Genomic DNA, 23,407 nt, shown 5'->3' on the forward strand with positions numbered 1-23,407 from the left:
GCTTGGGCAGAGAGTGAGGCATCCTCGTGGTGGTATGTGGGATGCTGGGCAGGTCAGCAGGGCTGTGGCTGCCAGGCTGCTGGGGACACTGCTGCAGTGGGTGGACTAGATCAGAGATCCCGGCTCCCTGTCCTCCTCTCTGCTACTGGAGTCAGTGTCCCTTCAGCACCCACTGCTCTCTTTCCTCCTTCTTTTGGTTTGTTAGCTTCTGTTTAATCTTTTGGATCTCACTGTTTCACTGATCACTTTAAATTCTTCCAGAGTCCCTGGACTTCTGTAGACATCACCCTGGCAGTCAGAGGGCCCCTTCCGGTTGGGAAATTCACCACCACAGGGATGGAACACAGGGGTGTTTGGTATTTAAGTGTATTTTATTGATAATGAAAAGTTTTGTTTCCCTTATTGTAAAATCTTGAACTCCTTCTTTCTGTCTTTTTTTTGTGTGTGTGGCCACACTTCATGACGTGTGATGGCATGCAGGATCTTAGCTCCTGGACCAGGGATGGAAGCCCTGCCTCCTGCAGTGGAAGCTCAGAGTCCTAACCACTAAACCACCCAGGGAAGCCGCCTTCCTTCCGTCTTTTATTGAAATACATCTGTGCTCCTAACCCTAATCTTCATTCCCAGCATGTGATTAAATTTGGCCCGAGGGCTCCTCTTTAGAAAACAAGCGGGACTTGGGACATTCCCGGGTGTCCAGTTGTTAGGACTCTGTGCTTCCACTGCAGTGGGCAGGGTTTCCATTCCTGGTCTGGGAACTAAGATCCTGCATGTCGTGTGGTTGAGCCAAAATGAATAAACAAAAACAAACAAACTGTCATATTAAAAAAAAAAAAACAAACAAGTGGGACTTTGGATTTCCTTTGTGTCACTCAGTGTCCACGGCAGGGTGTGCACATGGTGTAAATAAATACAAGTATACATACTTGTCTTTGGCATTCCTGTCCCCCCTACCACCTCAATGTGCCAACATCTCTATTTTCAAGTGGAGGTAACCACTGTAAGTTGACCCTAAAGTGAAGAAAGAAAAAAATGTCAAATTCCAGATTCTCTCTCCCCAGGGGTAAAAAGCAGAGACCTAGGCATCAGAATTCCTTCCCTGATTACTTACTGAGTACATGGTGCCATGTGAAACACAGTTTCTACCAATCTCCCTGCTGATAGAGAGAAGACACAGAAAGAAACAGGAGCCTGGTGGGCTAGAAGTGGTAAGGAAGGGCCAAGGAGGGAGTGGTCACCCCTTTTGGGGGTCAGCAGGACCTTCTAAAGGAGATAGTGGCCTTTCAATAGGTCTCTTGTTGCAGTCCTTGGGAGCTTATCTAAGCTTAGAGAGCCTCCTTTTCTTAGTAGAAAGTAGAGGAAAACAGTGCTCCTGAAATCATATGCAGTAAGTCCCCTACACACGAACAAGTTCCATTCTGAGGGCGTGTTCATAAGTCCAACTGTGGCGCAGTGGCCAGTGCAGGAAAGGCAGGAGACTCGAGTTCGATTCCTGGGTTGGGAAGACTCCCCTGGAGAAGAAAATGGCAACCCACTCCAGTATTCTTGCCTGGGATATTCCATGCATAGAGGAGCCTGGCGGGTCTATAGTTCATGGGGTTGCGAAGAGTCGGGCATGACTGAAAACACCTTAAGCTTTCTTCAACAAAATTAGCCTAGGTACCCAACTGATACAACCAATTATATATATAGTACTGTACCATAATAGGTTTATAATACTTTTCACACAAATAATACATAAAAAAACAAATAAAAAAAATGTATCTTACAGTACAGAATCTTGAAAAGTACAGAAGTCCAGTACACAAGCTGGTGCTTCTTAGCAGTACCAGGTACATCGCTGATGTTTTTATCCTTGCTTTCAGACATCCTGAGCTTGAAATAAAGAATTGTACTACTATGCTCTATAGAGTCCTGTAGAGTAAAGTACACAAAAGGACAGCTACTTGTAGAGAATGTACGTGTGTGACAACGTATGCCAAACGTGAGCTAACTTAATGTGATCAGGCATGTGAATGCATGTTTCCATCTTTGAAAGTTTACAACTTGAAAAGTTTGTATGTAGGGGACTTACTGGACAAGTCCATGTCTCTGTCCTTTGAAGTAAAAGGTTTTAATCTCCCAGGCCTCCCTGGAGTCTCAAAAGCTGGCTCAGGAGTTAATGGTTAGGCTTTATCTTTTGCTCTACCTTATTCCTGGCAGCTGGTGCTCTGTGACAACCTAGAGAGGTGGGGTGGGGAGGGAGGTGGGAGGGAGGTTCAACGGGGAGGGGACATATGTATACCTAAGGCTGATTCATGTTGATGTATGGCAGAAACCATCACAATATAGTAAAGTGATTATCCTCCAATTAAAAATTAAAAAAAAAACAAGAGTTAATTTTTAGGAATGTGAAAACGTAGGAAAAAAGAATAGCTACTGGGCTGGGAAACTGGGAACAGTTCAGACTATAAACCAGCCACATGGCACAGCCACCAAACTCACAGTCCCTTGAAAATACAGATAAAGACATGATACATGTTCCTAAGTAGTTTCTATAGATAGCAGACCCCCGCCAGATGGAAACTGCTACCACAAGCATATAGATCCTAGACTGGTTGAAACCAAAACGTTGATGATGCTTGAAAATTTACCTTGATGCCCGCACATCTGAAAATTGTTCACAAGCTGATCATATACCCTGCAGCCCCCTCCCTCACGCTATCTTTAAAAACTGGGGAGTCTGGGTCTTTTGAGCTTGAGCTGCCTGTTCTCACTTTGCACCTGCAATAAACCCTGTACTCCGCCCCCAACCCTCCCGCAACCTGGTGTCTATCAGTTCAGCTCAGTTCAGTCACTCAGTCGTGTCTGACTCTTTGCGACCCCATGAATCGCAGCACGCCAGGCCTCCCTGTCCATCACCAACTCCCAAAGTTCACTGAGACTCACGTCCATCGAGTCAGTGATGCCATCCAGCCATCTCATCCTCTGTCATTCCCTTCTCCTCTTGCCCCCAACCCCTCCCAGCATCAGGGTCTTTTCCAATGAGTCAACTCTTTGCATGAGGTGGCAAAAGTACTGGAGTTTCAGCTTTAGCATCATTCCTTCCAAAGAAATCCCAGGGCTGATCTCCTTCACAATGGACTGGTTGGATCTCCTTGCAGTCCAAGGGACTCTCAAGAGTCTTCTCCAACACCACAGTTCAAAATCATCAATTCTTTGGCGCTCAGCTTTCTTCACAGTCCAACTCTCACATCCATACATAACCACTGGAAAAACCATAGCCTTGACTAGACGTTTTGTTCACTGGATCTCCTGGCGCAGGAAACCTTGGTGAGTGATTGGCCGACTGAGGCACATACTGCCCTGCTTCACCCCACCCACTTCATGCACTCCATCTAGGCAACAGGGCACCAGGAACTGACAGGGGCTGAGACATCCTGAAGGAAAAAAACATCAGTGTGCTATTTACAGGGTGGAGACAAAAGACTACATCTGCACTAATTTCTAAAGAGTTGGGTTGTTTGTTTTGTTTTGAAATTATCTGCTGAGAGAATTGAGTAGCACACACCCTAAGGGGCAGTGATTATCTGCTAATTAACTTTGTTGATTAATGGCAAATGAGTGTTGGGTTGCAGTTACAAACTTGTGAGCCCACATTCACTTGCTTTTGGGTAGTCAGCTCTGCTTTCAGGGAGATTCCCCTGATTTAAAGCCTGCTTTTGGTGACACGCTCTAGCCTGCAGGGCCAAATTGGGAGATGATGTCCCTTCCTCACAATGGTCCTGCTTACACATTTTGTACTTCGGGGAATAACAGCCATGGCAACCCTCCCACTGTCACCAGCATTATTTATCTTTCTATCCCCCCCTTGCTTCCAGTGACACAGGCTGGGACCTGGGGCCTGGGACCCTTTGCTGCAGTGCTTGCACCTGGACAAACATACAGCAGCAAAATACAAACAAATTATAAGGGACTAAAAACACCTTCTTGCATGTGCAGTTGTAGCAAATGATGGACAGTAAGTAATTATCGACAAAGAAGACTAAAAAGACCAATGGCCACTTCTGAGGAGCCAGGAGTAAAAGCAGGGGTTTGGGAGGAAAAGCAGAGTACTGGGCATGCCCCCTGCACACAGCGCCACCTAAGGGGTGAGCAGACCATCTAAGCCATCTCTCCAGCCCAACCCCTGAGCATAACCCTACCCTCACTCCATACAGGGAACCAGCTCGCCTCCCCTTGGGGAGCGACTGAGCGAGGGAACCTGCCACTTGTTCTCACTGCCTCCTACCCTGCTGTAGCAGGGACCCCAGTAAAGCCTGGCCTGAATTTCTTCTCTGACCTCTGATCAGTTTCCATTGATTATGGAAGCCAAGGACCCTGGTCAGTAACACCAACTCTGGTTGAATGATCTCTGTTTATTTTTGTGAAAGTCAGAGGTATTAAGAAATTTGAGCTAAAACTTGGAGATCTGTCAAAAAGATGACAGCTTATCTTTTCAACATCATGCTGGAGAGAAGCGCTTCCCAAAGTGTGGGCTAGGGAATCTCTGGGGATCCTGAAACCCATGGAGGGTGTCTGTGAGCTCAAAACTATTTTTGTGATGACATGAAGATAGTATTTGCATTTTCCACTGGATTGACATTTGCAACTGGGACAAAACCAACAGTGGGTGAAGCTGCTTGTATACTAACACAATTCATAGCCCTAGTCATCGCATACATCTTGCCATATACTCACAGTAAAAAAAATTGTTTCACTGACAAAATCGGTGGTGATATTAATGAATTTTTTGTTATAGCATAATGAAGTGTGCCAGCATTTGGAAGATCTGTAGAATTCACTGAATTAACATTTTCTAAATGACCAATCATGATTTCTCATGTGTGGGTAAAATACCCATTGAAAATATAAGGCAGACCAAAGGACCTTAATATAACAATATAAAAAGTTTTCAATGTTATTTCAGAACAAAAGTGACTCATATTGTTCATTGCCACATGCAAGGAGAAACGACCATTTGTTTAGTTTTAATAAAGTGTCAAAGAAAATGATCCAGAATGATCTAGAAGGGTTATTAAAATACTCCTCCTCCCTGTTCTGACAGCATATCTGAGTGAGGTTGGATTTCCTTTGACTACTCAACCAAAATGACACACTGTAACAGATTGAATGTAGAAGAAGATATGGGAATCCAGCTGTGTTCTATTAAGGCAGACTTCAAACAAAATTTACCAAGATGTAAAACATACCCACTTTTCTCACTAAAAAATATTTTTTGTTGGAAAATATAGTTATTTTTTACAAAAGTATGTTATTTAAAATTTACATTAATCTATAGTGGGTTTCAAGATTGCCGGGAGAAATATCAATAACCTCAGATATGCAGATGATACCACCCTTATGGCAGAAAGTGAAGAGGAACTCAAAAGCCTCTTGATGAAAGTGAAAGTTGAGAGTGAAAAATTTGGCTTAAAGCTCAACATTCAGAACACTAAGGTCACGGCATCTGGTCCCATCACTTCATGGGAAATAGATGGGGAAACAGTGGAAACAGTGTCAGACTTTCTTTTTCTGGGCTCCAAAATCACTACAGATGGTGACTGCAGCCATGAAATTAAAAGACGCTTACTCCTTGGAAGGAAAGTTATGACCAACCTAGATAGCATATTCAAAAGCAGAGACATTACTTTGCCAACAAAGGTTCGTCTAGTCAAGGCTATGGTTTTTCCTGTGGTCATGTATGGATGTGAAAGTTGGACTGTGAAGAAGGCTGAGCGCCGAAGAATTGATGCTTTTGAACTGTGGTGTTGGAGAAGACTCTTGAGAGTCCCTTGGACTGCAAGGAGATCCAACCAGACTATTCTGAAGGAGATCAGCCCTGGGATTTCTTTGGAAGGAATGATGCTAAAGCTGAAGCTCCAGTACTTTGGCCACTTCATGCAAAGATTTGACTCATTGGAAAACACCCTGATGCTGGGAGGGGTTGGGGGCAAGAGGAGAAGGGAATGACAGAGGATGAGATGGCTGGATGGCATCACTGACTCGATGGACGTGAGTCTCAGTGAACTCTGGGAGTTGATGATGGACAGGGAGGCCTGGCGTGCTGCGATTCATGAGGTCGCAAGGAGTTGGACACAACTGAGCGCCTGATCTGATCTGATCTGATCTGATAGTGGGTTTATTGGTTTCCCAGGTAGTTCAGTGGTAAAGAATCTCCCTGCCAATTCAGGAGACACAGGAGACATGGGTTCAATTCCTGGGTCAGGATGATCCCCTGGAGGAGGAAATGGCACCCGCTCCAGTAGTCTTGCCTGAAAAATCCCATGGAGAGAGAAACCTGGTGGGCTACAGTCCATGGGGTCACAAAGAGGCAGACATGACTTAGCAAATGAGCATGAACACATAATGGGCTTCTTATTATTATTTTTAAAACCCTTAATTTTAATTTTTATTGCATCAAATATTACTAGATATAACTTACATCCACAAAGCTCTTTGGGGTGCCCTTCTGCTGGATTCTCCAATGATCAGTTTTGTAAAATTTTGATATGTGCTCACACTTGACAGGAAAATTATGTTTCTTAAACACATGATGAGAATTTCATTTGATAAGGGACAAGGGCAAAAATGTTGGTAGAACTTTTCCACCTCTCCTCACCTCATGGTTATGCACACGGGGAAAGACCAGCCCAGAGTCCCCTCTGAACGCCCAGGGCCTGCCTCTCTAGCTGTATCCTTATCTACCTCCCAGACTGAGATGTCTCACCTGGACACAGGGTTCCAAAATCCATCACACAGAGCTGTGACACAGGTAAAGTGACTGGCTCTTGTCTAGCTAAGTCTCAGCAATCTGGTTGTATTAGTCATCATGGTCTGCTACAAAAGAATAACACAGGCTTAAACAAAAATCACTTTTCTTATTGTTCTGAAGACTAGAAATCCAACATCAAAATGCTGCCATTTGGTTTTCTCTGAGGACCATCAAATTCAGACTTAAACTGAAGTAAGTAGGGGAAACCACTAGACCATTTAGGTATGATCTAAATCAAATCCCTTACGATTATACAAGGGAAGTGACAAATAGATTTAAGGAATTAGATCTGATAGAGTACCTGAGAAACTATGGATGGAGGTTTGTAACATTGTACAGGAGGCAGAGATCAAGACCATCCCCAAGAAAAAAAATGCAAAAAAGAAAAATAGCTGTGAAAAGAAGAGAAGCAAAAAGCAAAGAGGAAAACAAAGATATACCCATTTGAATGCAGAGATCCAAAGAATGGCAATGAGACATAAGAAAGCCTTCCTCAGTGGTCAGTGCAAAGAAATAGAGGAAAACGATAGAGTGGGAAAGACTAGAGATTGAGATACCATGGGAACATTTCATGCAAAGATGGGCCCAATAAAGGACAGAAATGGTATGGACCTAACAGCAGCAGAAGATATTAAGAAGAGGTGACAAGAATACACAGAAGAACTATACAAAAAAGATCGTCATGACCCAGATAACCATGATGGTGTAATCACCAATCTAGAGCCAGACATCCTGGAATGCAAAGTCAAGTGGGCCTTAGGAAGCATCACTATGGATAAAGCTAGTGGAGGTGATGGAATTCCAGTTGAGGTATTTCAAATCCTAAAAGATGATGCTGTGAAAGTGCTGCCCTCAATATGCCAGCAAATTTGGAAAACTCAGCAGTGGCCACAGAAAAGATCAGTTTTCATTCCAATCCCAAAGAAAGGCAATGCCAAAGAATGTTCACACTACCGCACAATTGCACTCATCTCACATGCTAGTAAAGTAATGCTAAAAATTCTCCAAGACAGGCTTTGACAGTACATGAACTGTGAACTCCCAAATGTTCAAGCTGGATTTAGAGAAGGCAGACCAACCAAAGATCAAATTGCCAACATCCATTGGATCATCGAAAAAGCAAGAGAGTTCCAGAAAAACATCTATTTCTGCTTTATTGACTACACCAAAGCCTTTGACTGTGTGGATCCAAACAAACTGGAAAATTCTTAAAGAGATGGGAATACCAGACCCCCTGATCTGCCTCTTGAGAAATCTGTATATAGGTCAAGAAGCAACAGTTAAAACGGGACATTGGAACAACAGACTGATTCCAAACAGGGAAAGGAGTACTTCAAGGCTGTATATTGTTACCCTGCTTATTTAATTCATATGCAGAGTACATCATGAGAAATGCTGGGCTGGATGAAGCACAAGCTGGAATCAAGATTGCCAGGATAAATATCTATAACCTCAGTTCTGCAGATGACACCATCCTTATGGCAGAAAGTGAAGAAGAACTAAAGAGTTTCTTGGTGAAAGTGAAAGAGGAGAGTGAAAAAGTTGGCTTAAAACTCAACATTTAGAAAACTAAGATAATGGCATCTGGTCCCATCACTTCATGGCAAATAGATGGGGAAACAGTGGAAACAGTGGCAGACTTTATTTTTGGGGGCTCCAAAATCACTGCAGATGGTGACTGCAGCCATGAAATTAAAAGATGCTTACTTCTTGGAAGAAAAGTTATGACCAACCTAGACAGCATATTAAAAAGCAGAGATATTTCTTTGCCAACTAAGGTCCATCTAGCCAAAGCTGTGGTTTTTCCAGTAGTCATGTATGGATGTGAGAGTTGGACTATAAAGAAAGCTGTCTGAAGAATTGATGCTTTTGAACTATGGCATTGGAGAAGACTCTTGAGAGTCCCTTGGAGTGCAAGGAGATCCAACCAGTCCATCCTAAAAGAAATGAGTCCTGAATATTCATTGGAAGGACTGATGCTGAAGCTGAAACTCCAGTACTTTGGTCACCTGATGTGAAGAACTGACTTATTTGAAAAGATCCTGATGCTGGGAAAGATGGAAGGCAGGAACAGACGGGGACGTCAGAGGATGCGATGATTGGATGGCATCACGGACTCAATGGACATGAGTTTGAGTAAACTCTGGGAGTTGGTGATGGACAGGGAGGCCTGGCCTGCTGCAGTCCACGGGGTCACAAAGAGTCGGACACAACTGAGTGGCTTATTGATCTGACTGACTGAACTGAAGACCATCATGGAAGCACTGGCTTCAGGCCTCTCTCCTTGGTTTGTAGGTGGCCAGCTCCTCACTGTGTCCCCATGTCATCTTTCTTCTGTGCATGTGAAGCCTTGGTGGCTTTTTGTATCCATATTTCCTCTTCTTAGAGGGACATCAGTGATAGCAGATTAGGGCCCACTCTGAAGACCTTGTTATAACTTAGTCACCTTTCTACAGGCCTTTTCTCCAAATACCATCACATTTTGAGATCCTGAGGGTCAGGGCTTCAACATATGAACTTGAGGTAGACACAACTCAGCCTGGGGATTTCCTGGTGGTTCAGTGGTAAAGAACCAATGTGCAATGCAGGAGATGTGGTTTTGATCCTGAAGTTGGGAAGATCCCCTGAAAAAGGAAACGGCAACCCAGTATTCTTGCCTAAGAAATCCCATGGACAGAAGAACCTGGAAGGTTCATGTGGTGACAAAAGGGTGGGACACAACTTAGCAACTAAACAGCAACTCAGCCTGCAGCACTGGGTCAGCTATCTATTACCCCCTGGGTGTAGCACAAACCTAGAACAGCTCAATGGCACTCAACAATAAATGGTTATTTAGCTCACTGGTTGGGCTTGCTCTTGCAGCAGGGGTCCACTGCAGGCTGGCCAGGTGACCCTGACTTGCTCACCCAGATTCCTAGGGGCTGGCTGGCTGTTGGCCTATCTAGAATCGCCTTGGGGCTGTGACCATTCAGGTGGCCAAGCGCCACTCCCCTGTGTCTTCTCTTTGAGCAGGCTACCCCAACCATGCCCTTCTCAAGTGATGGGAGACAGAAAAGCAGACCAAGCTCAGAGTGAAGACACCTTGAAGGTCTCTGCTTGTGTCATGTACCCCTACATCCCACTATTTTAAGATAGATTCCATAGACTGAATATTTGAGTCTCCCCAAATTTATCTGTTGAGACATAACGCCCAATGCAATGGTCCTAAGAGGTGGGCCCTTTGGAAGGTGATTAAATGAGGGTGAAGTCCTCATGAATTTAATTTATATCTTTAGAAAGAGACCCCAGAGAGCTCCCTCACTCCGTCTGCTCTCTGAGGAAACAAGGAGAAGACTGTGGTCTGTGAACCAGGAAGTAGGCTCTCAGCTGTCACAGAACCTGCCAGTTTCTTGACTTTCCCTCCTTAAGGACTGTGGGAAATGAATTTTTATTGTTTATAATCATTCTGTTACAGCAGTCCATCAGACTAAGACATCAGTAATATGGCCAAGCACTGAACTGGGGCAGGAGGGTACCACAAGGTCACAAAGCAAAGGGTGGGAATGAGGGGCTGGGAGGGTTAAAAGCTGGAGCCACTAATGGAGTCAGGCTCACAGACCCTTAGCTTAGAGCTGGCATTGTTCTTCTAGTTAAGCCCTTCTTGAGTCTAGTTGAATTTTCATTTGGTTCCATCTTATAAAATGAGGAAATAGACACGTGTTTATCATGTATCAACTATTCTAGTCATTTTATCATACTGTCTCATTTAATTTTCCCAACCACCCTAAGAAGTAGGCACTATTATTATTATTTTTAAATTTTATATTTATTTATTTTAATTGGAGGCTAATTACTTTACAATATTGTATTGGTTCTGCCACACATCAACATGAATCCACCTAATTAAATATTAAAAGCTTCTGCACAAGCAAAGGAAACTATAAGCAAGGTGAAAAGACAGCCTTCAGAGTGGGAGAAAATATTATTAATTTTTAAATCTGTTTTGTTGAAGAATGGTTGATTTACAACGTTGTGTTAATTTCTGTGATATAGCAAAATGATGTATATATATGTATATGTACATTCTTTTTCATATTTGTTAAATTATAGTTTATCACAAGATACTGAATAGAGTTCCCTGTGCTATACAATAGGCCCTTGTTGTTTATGCCTTCTTCAATAGTTTACATTTGCTAACCCCAAACTCCCAAACCATCTCACCTCATCTTCCCCTTTGGCAACCACAAGTCTGTTTTCTATGTCTGTGAGTCTATTTTGTAGATAAGATCATTTGTATCATTTTTTAAAGATTCTACATAAAAGTGGTATAATAAGATATTTGTCTTTCTCTGTCTGACTTCACTTCACTTAGTATGATGCTGCAAATGGCATTATTTCATTTCTTTATAGCTGAGTAGTATTCACCACATCAAGAAATAGGCATTATTATCCACATTTAACAGATGAGGAAACAGGCTTAGAAAAAGTTAAATAACTCATCCAAAATGACTCTGTAGGAAAAAAATTTTATCTAGATCCTGAGAGCTTTCTCCCTCACCAGTATTTTTGAAACCTTTTTTGAATTATTCTATGTGTGGAGGAAAGTGAATTCGCACCCCTAGGGAGCCTCAGGGCTACTGCCCAAATTGCCCATAGGAGTCTGAAAATTCTTCAAAATTCTACATTTTCTCTTAAAAATTAATATCTATTTGGCATTCTACTTCATCACATATCCTTTTAGCTGTAAAAACTGCTGATATCTTTAAGCAGAATAGATGCTCCTGTAAGAAATGCATGTTTATTGAGTATCCTGCAGACCCCTGGCCTGCAGCTGTGTTCCTTGGGAGCTTGCCCAACTCAGTTTGTGAAGCATGGCATTGCACCAGGCAGCTTTCCCAGAACAATGAAATTGAATGGCAGGCCTTGTTTGGCTGTTAGTATGCACCCTGGAAAATGGATATGACAGACTTTTGGCATCTCCTGTCACTTTTTCTTGACATTGTCAGACACTTCACTGGTCTTACGTTTAATTTGTCAATGATATTTCCTTAAAGAAGTAAGAGCAGCCTAGCAAGAAAAGGGTACCATGGATCCTGGGCTTTTGAGGTCTGCTGCTTACATGCTCCTTTAGAACTGACCTATTTTCTTTCAGAGCTCTATTAGGCATTGACATCAAAGCTGGCTTGAAGGGTACATTAGAGGTGAAAGATCCAGTTCAATATCCTGTTAGGGCACAGTATTTGTATGCCGTCAAGGAGCTCAGAGTTTCTTTTTAACAGCATTCAAGATCACCTTGTGAGCTCAAGGTAGAGTTGGGTACCACATGGTAGATTTTTACAGTTTTGATCAAGGCAACATGTAAATGTGTCTCTGGTTAGAACCTTGAATCTCTGGCTAGAATCTTGAGTCTCTGGTTAAAACCTTGAGCATCTGCCACCCATGGAGTAATGGATAAAGATGACGTGGTACATATATGTTAATACAGTAGACTATAACTCAGCCACAAAGCAGAACAGAATTGTGCCATTTGCAGAGATGTGGATGGACCTAGAGACTGTCATACAGAGAGAAGTCAGAAAGAGAAAAGCAAAAATCATGAATTAACACATATATGTGGAATCTAGAAAAAATGTACATATGAACTTATTTACAAAGCAGAAATAGAGACACAGACATGGAGAACAAATGTATGGATACCAAAAGGAGAGAGGCAGAAGGTGGGATGAGTTGGGAGCTTGGGATTAACATACATACACTACTATGTATAAAATAGATAACTATTGAGAACTTACCGTAGAGCATAAGGAACTCTACTCAGTGCTATGTGGTAACAAAAGGGGATATATGTATACATACAGCTGATTCATTTTGCTGTACAGCAGAAACTAATACAACATTGTAAAGCAAATACACTCCAATTAAAAAAAAACCCTGACTATCTGGTTAAAACCTTGAGTATCTGGTTAGATGGTTATGATAGGAGTATGGGCTTTTTAAGTCTTTCAGAAGCATCACGTCATTGTCACACACCTGTGACCCACATAGTATGCATTGGGATCAGCTCAAAACTTGCTGTTTGTGGTAAATGACTCTGTGTTTTGCTTTGCATTCTCTTGACCTCACCTCTGAGTTCAGTCATGACTGGAGTGGACAGTTCTGTTCAGGCTTTGGTTCTCTTTTTGCTGATGGTATCTGGCCTTAAGGATATGCCGCTTGACTTGGCCTTCTACCCTAGGGCTCTTTCGGTCATGCACAGGGTGTGTGCAGATGTGCAAAGCAGTTAAAACTTTCAGGGACAATCCTTTACTACCCAGAAAAGGACGTGACCAGACCAAGGTTCCTGTCTCATCTTTCTGGCAGATAATCCTGAGTGGCACTGTATATACTGCTGAGGGGTCCTTTTGGACTAGGAACTCCTGTGGGCCATAGCAGTGACCTTGACAATGCCTTCTTTGCCTGACTTTTCATCCTTCCTTGTCTCAGTCTCCACAGACCTTGTTTCCTTGGATTCCCCCCAGCACAGATGGCCTGAACCCAAGCCTTCGCTCTCCAGGGAACCGAAGCTAAGACACTGTCCTCTCTAGTTGGGTTCCTCTGGGCAAGGTGCTTTGCTTTTTTGGGTTTTCTCAGTTGCCTCAACCTTTTGAGGACTGAAGTCCCTTCCAGCTTTGAAAGTCTATAATTCTCTTTGAATGTCTCTTCCCTCCTGGGGACTCTTTCTCTTCCCAATTCATTCATCAGCCAAACCTTTGACATCCAGATTGGTTGGTTCTTCAGTTTCAGATGAGCCATTTCATACTCCTGGGTATTCTGAAAGGATTCCAAGCATGACCTCCTTGGAGACATTTTCGTCTTCTCGGTGTAGGACTCTCATGGCATCCCATTTTTAGAAACAAAATGCAGGTATTCTTTCAATTCCGGGCTTTAGTGTCAAAACACTGAGCCTCATTGTGAAATTTATAGTCAGTTATTTCTCAGTTGACAATTTTTCTTCCTTTAGAAAAAACATCTGCCTCTTCATCATTTGATTTGACTAATGAAAGGCTGACCATCTAGAAAAGGTTACTTGCTGTCTGCCATGGAGGCTTTGGTCTCGCTGATTGCACCAGATCACTCAGGATGGGAAGTGGTGTAGAGTAATAGGCAACTCTGTGCTTCTGTCTGCTGCTACCTGGCTCCGATTGTGTCCTTGAAGGTCCTTCACTGTGAGCTTGTGCCTGTGTGTGTGACAGGGCTGGAACTAGGGGATTGCAAGGTGCTGGGGAAAGACTCACCTCATTTCTGATTTGTAATAAACATTTTCTGTGTTGTAGGAATTCACTCTCCTTCCTGAATATGAATTCTTATATTGAACCCCTACCTAGAGTTCCAGCCTACAGCAACTGGGACCTCTTACCAATTGTGTTTGGTGAGCCACATGCCATGTGCTTTATGAGTATTGTCACAATATCTCTGCAGATAGATACTATTGTCTTCATTTCGATTAGTAAGGAAACAGCTAATTCAATAGACTCTAGTCCTCTAGTTCTTTTTTTTTTTTTAATTTTTAAAAATTTGAAATGTGGATGGTTTACAACGTCCTATACAACAAGGAGAAGGAAATGGCAACCCACTCCAGTATTCTTGCCTGAAAAAAATCCCATGTACAGAGGAGCCTGGCAGGGTACAATCCATGGGGTTGCAAGAGTCAGACACAACTTAGTGACTAAACCACTCATCCACCATACAACAAAGAGATTCAATTAGAAATATATATTTTACTATATTATTTTTCAGATTCTTTTCCATTTTGGGTTATTTTAAGATATTGAGTGCAGTTCCCTGTGCATTACAGTAGGACCTTGTTGTTTACCTATTTTGAATCTAGTAGTGTGTATCCATCTTTCATGCATTGGAGAAGGAAATGGCAACCCACTCCACTGTTCTTGCCTGGAGAATCCCAGGGACGGTGAAGCCAGGTGGGCTGCTGTCTATGGGGTCGCACAGAGTTGGACACGACCGAAGCGACTTGGCAGCAGCAGCAGCAGCAGCAGTGTGTATCCACAGTAGACCTGTGTATCTCCTAGTTTATCAGAGCTGGCTGGGATAAACCCACATCTGGCTGACACCTATGCCTGCCCTTACTCCCAGGGCATCCGTTTCACTCCATCCAAATGTCTACACTCTCCGGACATTTTGCCATTGCTATCTGTGTACCCAACTCATTTCTGAATCAATATCTTGGTTCTCCTTTCTCTTCCAATCTACAATATCTCTTTCCTTTCCATTTATCCAGTTTCTTGCTTTCCTTGAAAGTCATATGGTGGTTAAACACACACAGTAGCTGGGATTGTTTTGCACATATAATTTCACATCTCCCATTCAGCTCAAGTTATTAAAGACTTTTTGTAAATATGACACTTTAGAGCTGCCTGGGTGGGAAGGCAGGTTCAAGTTGGCTCAATGGAATGCTGGTTAATAGCTAAAGAGCTCAGAGGTGAGAGAGCTGGTATCAGTCTAATACCTTATTCTTGCCTTAGGAAGTTGATCTCCACACACCTTTTTTTTTTTCACTTGTGAGAGAAGGGGACTGGCTGCCATGATTTCAGCTCTCTTGCACTCTAAATCACTTGATTTTGTGAAGCCAAGGTGAGCAAAATGAATGTGATAGCAACGTCAATTTATAGAATAAATTTTGCCCTGAAGATGTTTCTACTTCGGTCCTGCCCTGCTGATGTTCATTCACAGTTTCTGTGTCAAGAAGACAGGGTTGTGCTGACCTTGAGATCTGTACCTTTCTGTCCCCTTCAGGGCATGGTATTGTCGCTTCCCTGTACTGTTAGATTTCATGTTAGACTTCATGATGTCTGTTTTCAAGTGGGGTGAAAATAACAGCTTCACCCCTGCCTGGTCCAATGGGGTAGGGGGTGGGGGAGGCGTCCAGGGGCAGGTACAGTTCCAGTCCTGCATCCCCACTGCCCACCCAGCAGTGGGCCAGCTACCCTGGGAGGCAGTGCCTGACCACAGCCCCATGCATGGTCTCCCAGCATTCTTTCCACTGCAGAAATTTGTTACCACTTCCTTATAAACTGAAAGGAACTGAAAGTCTGCTGTCCACTGCCATATTAAGTGTCACCAAGTACTTTAGCTAATGGGGTACTGAGCTATTGCTCATGTTTTCAAGTCCAAGAATTGCAGTGTGCAACAATAACATCTTCCTAACATCTGATCAATGGCAACCCACTCCAGTACTCTTGCCTGGAAAATCCCATGGACGGAGGGGCCTGGTGGGCTGCAGTCCATGGGGTCGCTAGGAGTCGGACACGGCTGAGTGACTTCACTTTATTTTTTCACTTTCATGCATTGGAGAAGGAAATGGAAACCCACTCCAGTGTTCTTACCTGGAGAATCCCAGGGACTGGGGAGCCTGGTGGGCTGCCGTCTATGGGGTCACACAGCGTCAGACACGACTGAAGCGACTTAGCAGCAGCAGCAGCAACATCTGATCAGCCATCACCAGGTTGGTCCCCCTGGGACATTCTCAGTTCAGTTCAGTTCAGTTGCTCAGTCGTGTCTGACTCTGCGACCCCATGAATCACGGCACGCCAGGCCTCCCTGTCCATCACCAACTCCCGGAGTTCACTCAAACTCACGTCCATCAAGTCAGTGAAGTGATGCCATCCAGCCATCTCATCCTCTGTCGTCCCCTTCTCCTCCTGCCCCCAATCCCTCCCGGCATCAGAGTCTTTTCCAATGAGTCAAATCTTTGCATGAGGTGGCCAAAGTACTGGAGCTTCAGCTTTAGCATCATTCCTTCCAAAGAAATCCCAGGGCTGATCTCCTTCAGAATAGTCTGGTTGGATCTCCTTGCAGTCCAAGGGACTCTCAAGAGTCTTCTCCAACACCACAGTTCAAAGGCATCAATTCTTCGGCGCTCAGCCTTCTTCACAGTCCAACTTTCACAGCCATACATGACCACAGGAAAAACCATAGCCTTGACTAGACTGACCTTTGTTGGCAAAGTAATGTCTCTGCTTTTGAATATGCTATCTAGGTTGGTCATAACTTTCCTTCCAAGAAGTAAGCGTCTTTTAATTTCATGGCTGCAGTCACCATCTGCAGTGATTATGGATCCCCCAAAAATAAAATCTGCCACTGTTTCCACTGTTTCCCCATCTATTTCCCATGAAGTGATGGGACCAGATGTCATGATCTTTGTTTTCTGAATGTTGAGCTTTAAGCCAACTTTTTCACTCTCTGCTTTCACTTTCATCAAGAGGCTTTTTAGTTCCTCTTCACTTTCTGCCATAAGGGTGGTGTCATCTGCATATCTGAGGTTATTGATATTTCTCCCGGAAATCTTGATTCCAGCTTGTGCTGCTTCCAGCCCAGTGTTTCTCATGATGTACTCTGCATATAAGTTAAATAAGCAGGGTGACAATATACAGCCTTGACGTACTCCTTCTCCTATTTGGAACCAGTCTGTTGTTCCATGTCCAGTTCTAACTGTTGCTTCCATATATATGCATTAATATATGATATTTGTTTTTCTCTTTCTGATTTACTTCACTCTGTGGTGTCTCAGATGATAAACAATCTGCTGTAATGCAGGAGACCCAGGTTTGATACCTGGGTTGGGAAGATCCCCCAGAGAAGGAAATGGCAACCCATTCCAATATTCTGCCTGGAGAATTTCATGGACAGAGGAGCCTGGTGGGCTACAGTCCATGGGGTTGCAAAGAGTCAGATACTACTGAGAGACTAATACTTTCACTCACTCTGTATAATAGGCTCTAGGTTCATACGTCTCATTAGCACTGATTCAAATCTTTTTTTTGGCTGAATAATATTCTGATCCCATCACTTCATGGCAAACATATGGGAAAAAAATGGAAACAGTGACAGATTTTATTTTCTTGGGTTCCAAAATCACTGTGGACAGTGACTGGAGCCATTAAACTGAAAGATGCTTGCTCCTTGGAAGAAAAACTATGAAAAACCTACACAGCATATTAAATAGCAGAGCCATAATTTTTCCAACAAAGGTCTGTGTAGTCAAAGCTATGGTTTTTCCAGTAGTCATGTATGGATGTGAGAGTTGGACCATAAAGAAGGCTGAGCACCAAAGAATTGATGCTTTTGAACTGTGGTGTTGGAGAAGACTCTTTAGAGTCCCTTGGACAGCAAGGAGATCCAACCAGTCAGTCCTATGGGAAATCAACCCTGAATATTCATTGGAAGAACTGTTGCTGAAACTCCAACACTTTGGCCACCTGATGCCAAGAGCTGACTCATTGGAACGGATCCTCATCAAAAGATTGAGGGCAGGAAGAGAAGGGGGTAACAGAGGATAAGGTGATTGGATGGCATCATCAACTCAATGGACATGAGTTTGAGCAAATGCTGGGATACTGAAGGTCAGGGAAGCCTGGCGTACTGTAGTCCACGGGATCACAAAGAGTCATACATGACTGAGTGACTGAACAACAACAATATTCCATTGTGAATATGTGCTACACTTTCTTTATCCATTCATCTGTCGATTGACATCTAGATTGCTTCCATGTCCTAGCTATTGTAAAGAGTGCTGCAATGAACATTGCAGTACATGTGTCTTTTTCAATTATGATTTTCTCAGGGCATATGCCCCGTATTGAAATTGTTGGGTCACATGATAGTTTTATTCCTAGTTTTTTGAAGACTCTCCATACCGATGTCCATAGTGACTGTTCAATTTACATTTACACCAAAAGTGCAAGAGGATTCCCTTTTCTCCTCACCCTCTCCAACATTTACTGTTTGCATATTTTTTGATGATGGCCATTCTGACCAGTGTGAGGTGATATCTCATTGTAGTTTTGATTTGCATTTCTCTAATAATGAGCTATGTTGAGCATCTTTTCATGTGTTTATTAGCTCTCTAAATGTCTTCTTAGGAGAAATGTCTGCTTAGGTCTTTGGCCACTTTTTGATTGGGATATTTCTTTTTCTGTTTCTGAGATGCATAAGCTGTTTATATATTTTGGAAATTAATCCTTTGTCAGTTGTTTCATTTACTATTATTTTCCCATTCTGAGAGTTGTCTTTTCACCTTGCTAATAGTTTCTTTGGGCTTCCCTGGTGGCTTAGGTGGTAAAGAATCTGAATGCCCTGTGGGAGACCTGGGTTCGATTCTGGGGTTGGGAAGATCCCCTGGAGGAGGGCATGGCAACTGGAATCCCATGGACAGAGGAGCCTGGCAGGCCGTAGTCCATTGGGTCACAAAGAGTCAGACATGACTGAGTGACTAAACACAGCATAGTTTCCTTTGCTCTTTGCTGCTTAAATCTTTTAAGTTTAATTAGGTTCTACTTGCTTATTTTTTTTTTTCCCCATTACTCTAGGAGATGGGTCATAGAGGATCTTACTGTGATTTATGTCATAGAATGTTCTATGTTTTCCTCTAAGAGTTTTATAGTTTCTGGTCTTACATTTAGGTCTTTAATCCATTTTGAGTTTATTTTTGTGTATGGTGTCAGGAAGGGTTCTAATTTCATTCTTTTACATATAGCTGTCTAGTTTTCCCATTAATACTTATTGAAGAGACTATCTTTGCCCCATTGCATATTCTTGCCTCCTTTGTCAAAGATAAGGTGCCCATAGGTGTGTGGGTTTATCTCTGGGCTTTATATATTTGTTCCATTGGTAACTCTGATTTTTAAAAAAAAAAAAATTTTATTGAAGTATAGTTGGTTTACAATGTTGCATTAATTTCTGCTATACAATAAAGTTATTCAAATAAATACGTACATATATCCTTTTTTATATTCTACTTCATTCTGGCTTATCACAGCATATTGAATATAGTTCCCTGTGCTATATAGTAGGACCTTGTTGTTTATACATTCTATGTATATTAGTTTGCATCTGTTAACCACAAACTTCCAGTCTGTCCCTTCCCCTTGGTGGCCAACATCCTGTTCTCTGTGTCTGAGAGTCTGTTTCATAGATAAGTTTATTTGGTACATATTTTAAATTTCACATATAAGTGATATCATATGGTATTTATCTTTTTCTGACTTACTTTAACTTTGACTTCTGAGCATGTCTATTTATGTATTATTTTAGGGTCTGGAAATAATTGTTTGAATATATAGAATTCTATGAAGATTTCTGGGGGTCATGGGTGCTTTGGGGGTAGAATAGATGAATGTTTGAAGGGGAAAGGCATGATTGCTATTCCATCTTCGACCAAGAACACTTGAGAGGTAACTTTTCTCAGTGGGATTCCCCAGGGCTCAGCAGAGTGACCAAAGAGTCTGCTCCAATCGACTCTGCCTTCTCTGTGTCCTCTATCTGTGGTGTTATCAGGTTCTTGGTGCCAGTTCTTCACTTTATCCATGCCATTTGCCCTGTAATTAGTTCTTTCAATGCAATATGGAATCTGCTTTCTTGTTCCTGGACATTGGACTCAGTCATGTGCCTTTCTTTAGCTAATGGAATGTGGACAGAAGTGACAGGCCCAGGACTTAAGACACCCTGTCTGTTCTGTTCAACCTACTTTTCATCTACTATCACCATCAGAATGACATGCCCTGGCTAGCCAGCTCATCCAAGGTGGATGAGAGCCATGTGTAGCAGACCTCCACCCAACTTGAGCACAGCCAAGATATAAGAATCACCCCAGTGGACCACAGACGCATGAGAAATAGATGTTTATTGTTATATGCCAAGAAATCTTGTGGTTGTTTGTTATATAAAAGTCGCTGATGATAGATTATTTTTTACTAATATGATAATCCTCTACCCAATCATGCTGATAGCTGTAGTCTCTTAAAGATTTGAGTATATTAGCTAGGGAGGCATTCAGTTGAACATAATGCATCAGTTAGAAAAGTGTGCATGTGGAGGAAGTCAATCCATGGCTAATACAGCTGCCAATGATGTACTGGAAACCAGAGCCTTTGTATATCATTCTCTGCTGTTCTTAGCATGTAGCCTCCATTCTTATTTATGTAGACTCATGTATATAGATTGCTGTTCTAAATCCATTCAAGTTCTGACAGGAAGCAGAAAAAAGAAGCATATAAGTTTGAATGAAAGCATGACAACTGAGGCTGCCCATCTTAAAAATCTTTTTTTTTGCCCATCTTTTCCAAGCCCTATCTGGAGATATCCATTTACATCTCATTGGCCATAATTGAGTCTCATGGTCAACCTGGGATAGTGAGCAGTTTCAGTTCATGAATTGTTATTGTAAACAAATTTGGGGTTATGTTATCAATAATGAAGGCAAGAGAGAGTATGGAGTAGGCAGCTCACAGAGTTTGTTAAGAGGATCTGAGGTCAGGGGTTGGCAAACAACAGCCCACCAGCTGCCCATGGTTGTACACGAAGTCTGTTGGAACACAGTTCATTTATAGGTTGTTATTTTATTGCTAAGTAACATCTGACTCTTTGTGACCCCATGGACTGTAGCCCCTCAGGCTCCTCTGTCCATGGAATTCCCAGGCAAGAATGCTGAAGTGGTTTGCTATTTCCTCCTCCAGGGATCGAACTTGTGTCTCCTGCATTGGCAGGGGGATTCTTTACCACTGAGCCACCTGGGAAGCCCGTTATAGTGGTGTGTATTTTTTAATCCCAAACTCCTAGTTTACCTCCCCCTGGAAACTCCTGCTATCCCCTCTGGTAACCATAAGTTTGTTTTCTATGTCTGTTAGTCTGTTTCTGTTCTGTAAGTAAGTTAATTTGTATAATTTTTTAGATTACACATAGCAGTGATATCATATGATATTTGTCTTTGTCTGACTGACTTCACTTAGTTTGATCATATCTATGTTGTTCCAAATGGCATTCTTGTTTTTACCTTTCTAGTAATAGATTAGTCTCTTCTTAGCTTGTCTTCCTTAACTTCCTTGTCCAAATGTCCTGATTTATTTTCTTTGTAGAGCTTATCTCTGTTTGTATATTTGTTTGTGTGCTTATTTATTGGCTATCTTTCCTTCTGAATTGAAAACTCCATGAAAGCAATGATCTTGTATGTCTAGTTAGTGGCTGAAACCTCTGCACCCAAAACAGATCTAACCACATGATAAGAGGTTGATGATTCTTTGTGACTGATCTTGCTTGCAAATGTCATGAGATTTTATTAATTCGATGATGTCTATTGCTGTCACAGCAGCAGATGATGCTATTCTCCATGCCTGGCTTAAAGAGGTGTAGTTTTTATATGTAAGTAAATTCTTCTTCATAGGAACCAACATTCCCTGAAATTTGGAGAGTGAAGAAAAAAGTGTGACCTTTGCATATAGTTTAGGGAAGCTGGAAGGTCCTCCAAAATTCAGCCATGAGTCCAAGCTCTTATTCTTATTCATATCCTAGGCCATCTCCTTTTTATTTAGAACTTGCTGGTGGGCCTCTACTCCTTCATGATAAAGTACACAAGGCATTTCTCATTTTGATTCTGCCCATTTCTAATTGCTTCATGTACAACATGACATTCTCAGACTGATAGGAATGCATGCTTTCATTGACTCTGTGTCATTGTTAAGACCTTGATAAATAGATTCCATACCTTATTCTGGGGCAAAAAATTGTATAGGGTTATTCTGAACAGCTTTGTACAAAAAGAGAGGAATTTTAGATCATTGAGGCAGGTGTGACTCCAGAGTCTCAACTCCCTCCGTTCAGACATTTGTATAGCTTTCTAAATCCCAAACTGAAGCCGTCTTCCACACTGACCGTTTCTAGGATGATGCATCACCAGCAGAGGAAGTGAAATATCTTTCTGTGTCTAAGAATTTTTGCTTGATATTTTAATTTGACATGAATGATTCTTTCATTCAATCTACCAACTTAAGTTTATACTATAAGAAAATATAATACAGAATCATTAATTAGTTAATTAGTAAATTCAACCAACTTTTACTAAGTAGGTCCCAGGGTGAATATGACAAATACTGTTCTTGACTTCACAGAGCATACTTCTAGGTGGGAAGACAGATAAAAAACATGTAGCAAAGAATAAGTTTGCTGGTAAAGAGACAGCTAAATAAAAATTTGCATACGGTTTAAATGTTGTAGAGACAACTGAAAAAGGACTGAGAATTGAAACATGGTTAGCGTGACTGAGGAATTGAATGTTAAATCTTATTTAATTATAGTTAACAATTTTGAATAGCCATATGTTCCTATGAAAAACATATTGCACAGTGCACCTCTTTATGATTTTAACCTTTTGAAGTTTGTGAAGACTTGCTTTATGGCTCATAATACAGCCAATTAAAAAAAATTAAGCATTTTTCAGTTATTAAGTATGATATTTTATATGTTTATTTCAATCAGGTCAGATTGTTCTATAGCCTTACTTTAAAAAATGTCTGCTTATTTTATCAGTTACTGAGAGAGCATGTTAACATCTGCCATTATATTATAAATGCGCCTGTTTGTCCTTATAGTTCTGTAAATTTTTGCTTTATATATTTTGAGGCCAATGTTATTAGGTGCATCCAAATTTAGAAAGCTTATAATTACTAGTGAATTGATCCTTTTTTTCATTGAGAAACAATCTTCTTAATTTCTAATAATACTTTTTTTTATTGCTGATTCTATTTTAGCTGTTATTAATATAGGTGCACCAGTTACTTTTAGTTAGTGTTTGTATGGGTACCCTTTACC

Source organism: Bos taurus, chromosome 2 (assembly GCF_002263795.3).
Source record: "Bos taurus isolate L1 Dominette 01449 registration number 42190680 breed Hereford chromosome 2, ARS-UCD2.0, whole genome shotgun sequence".
In the NCBI taxonomy this organism is placed as follows: Eukaryota; Metazoa; Chordata; class Mammalia; order Artiodactyla; family Bovidae; genus Bos; species Bos taurus.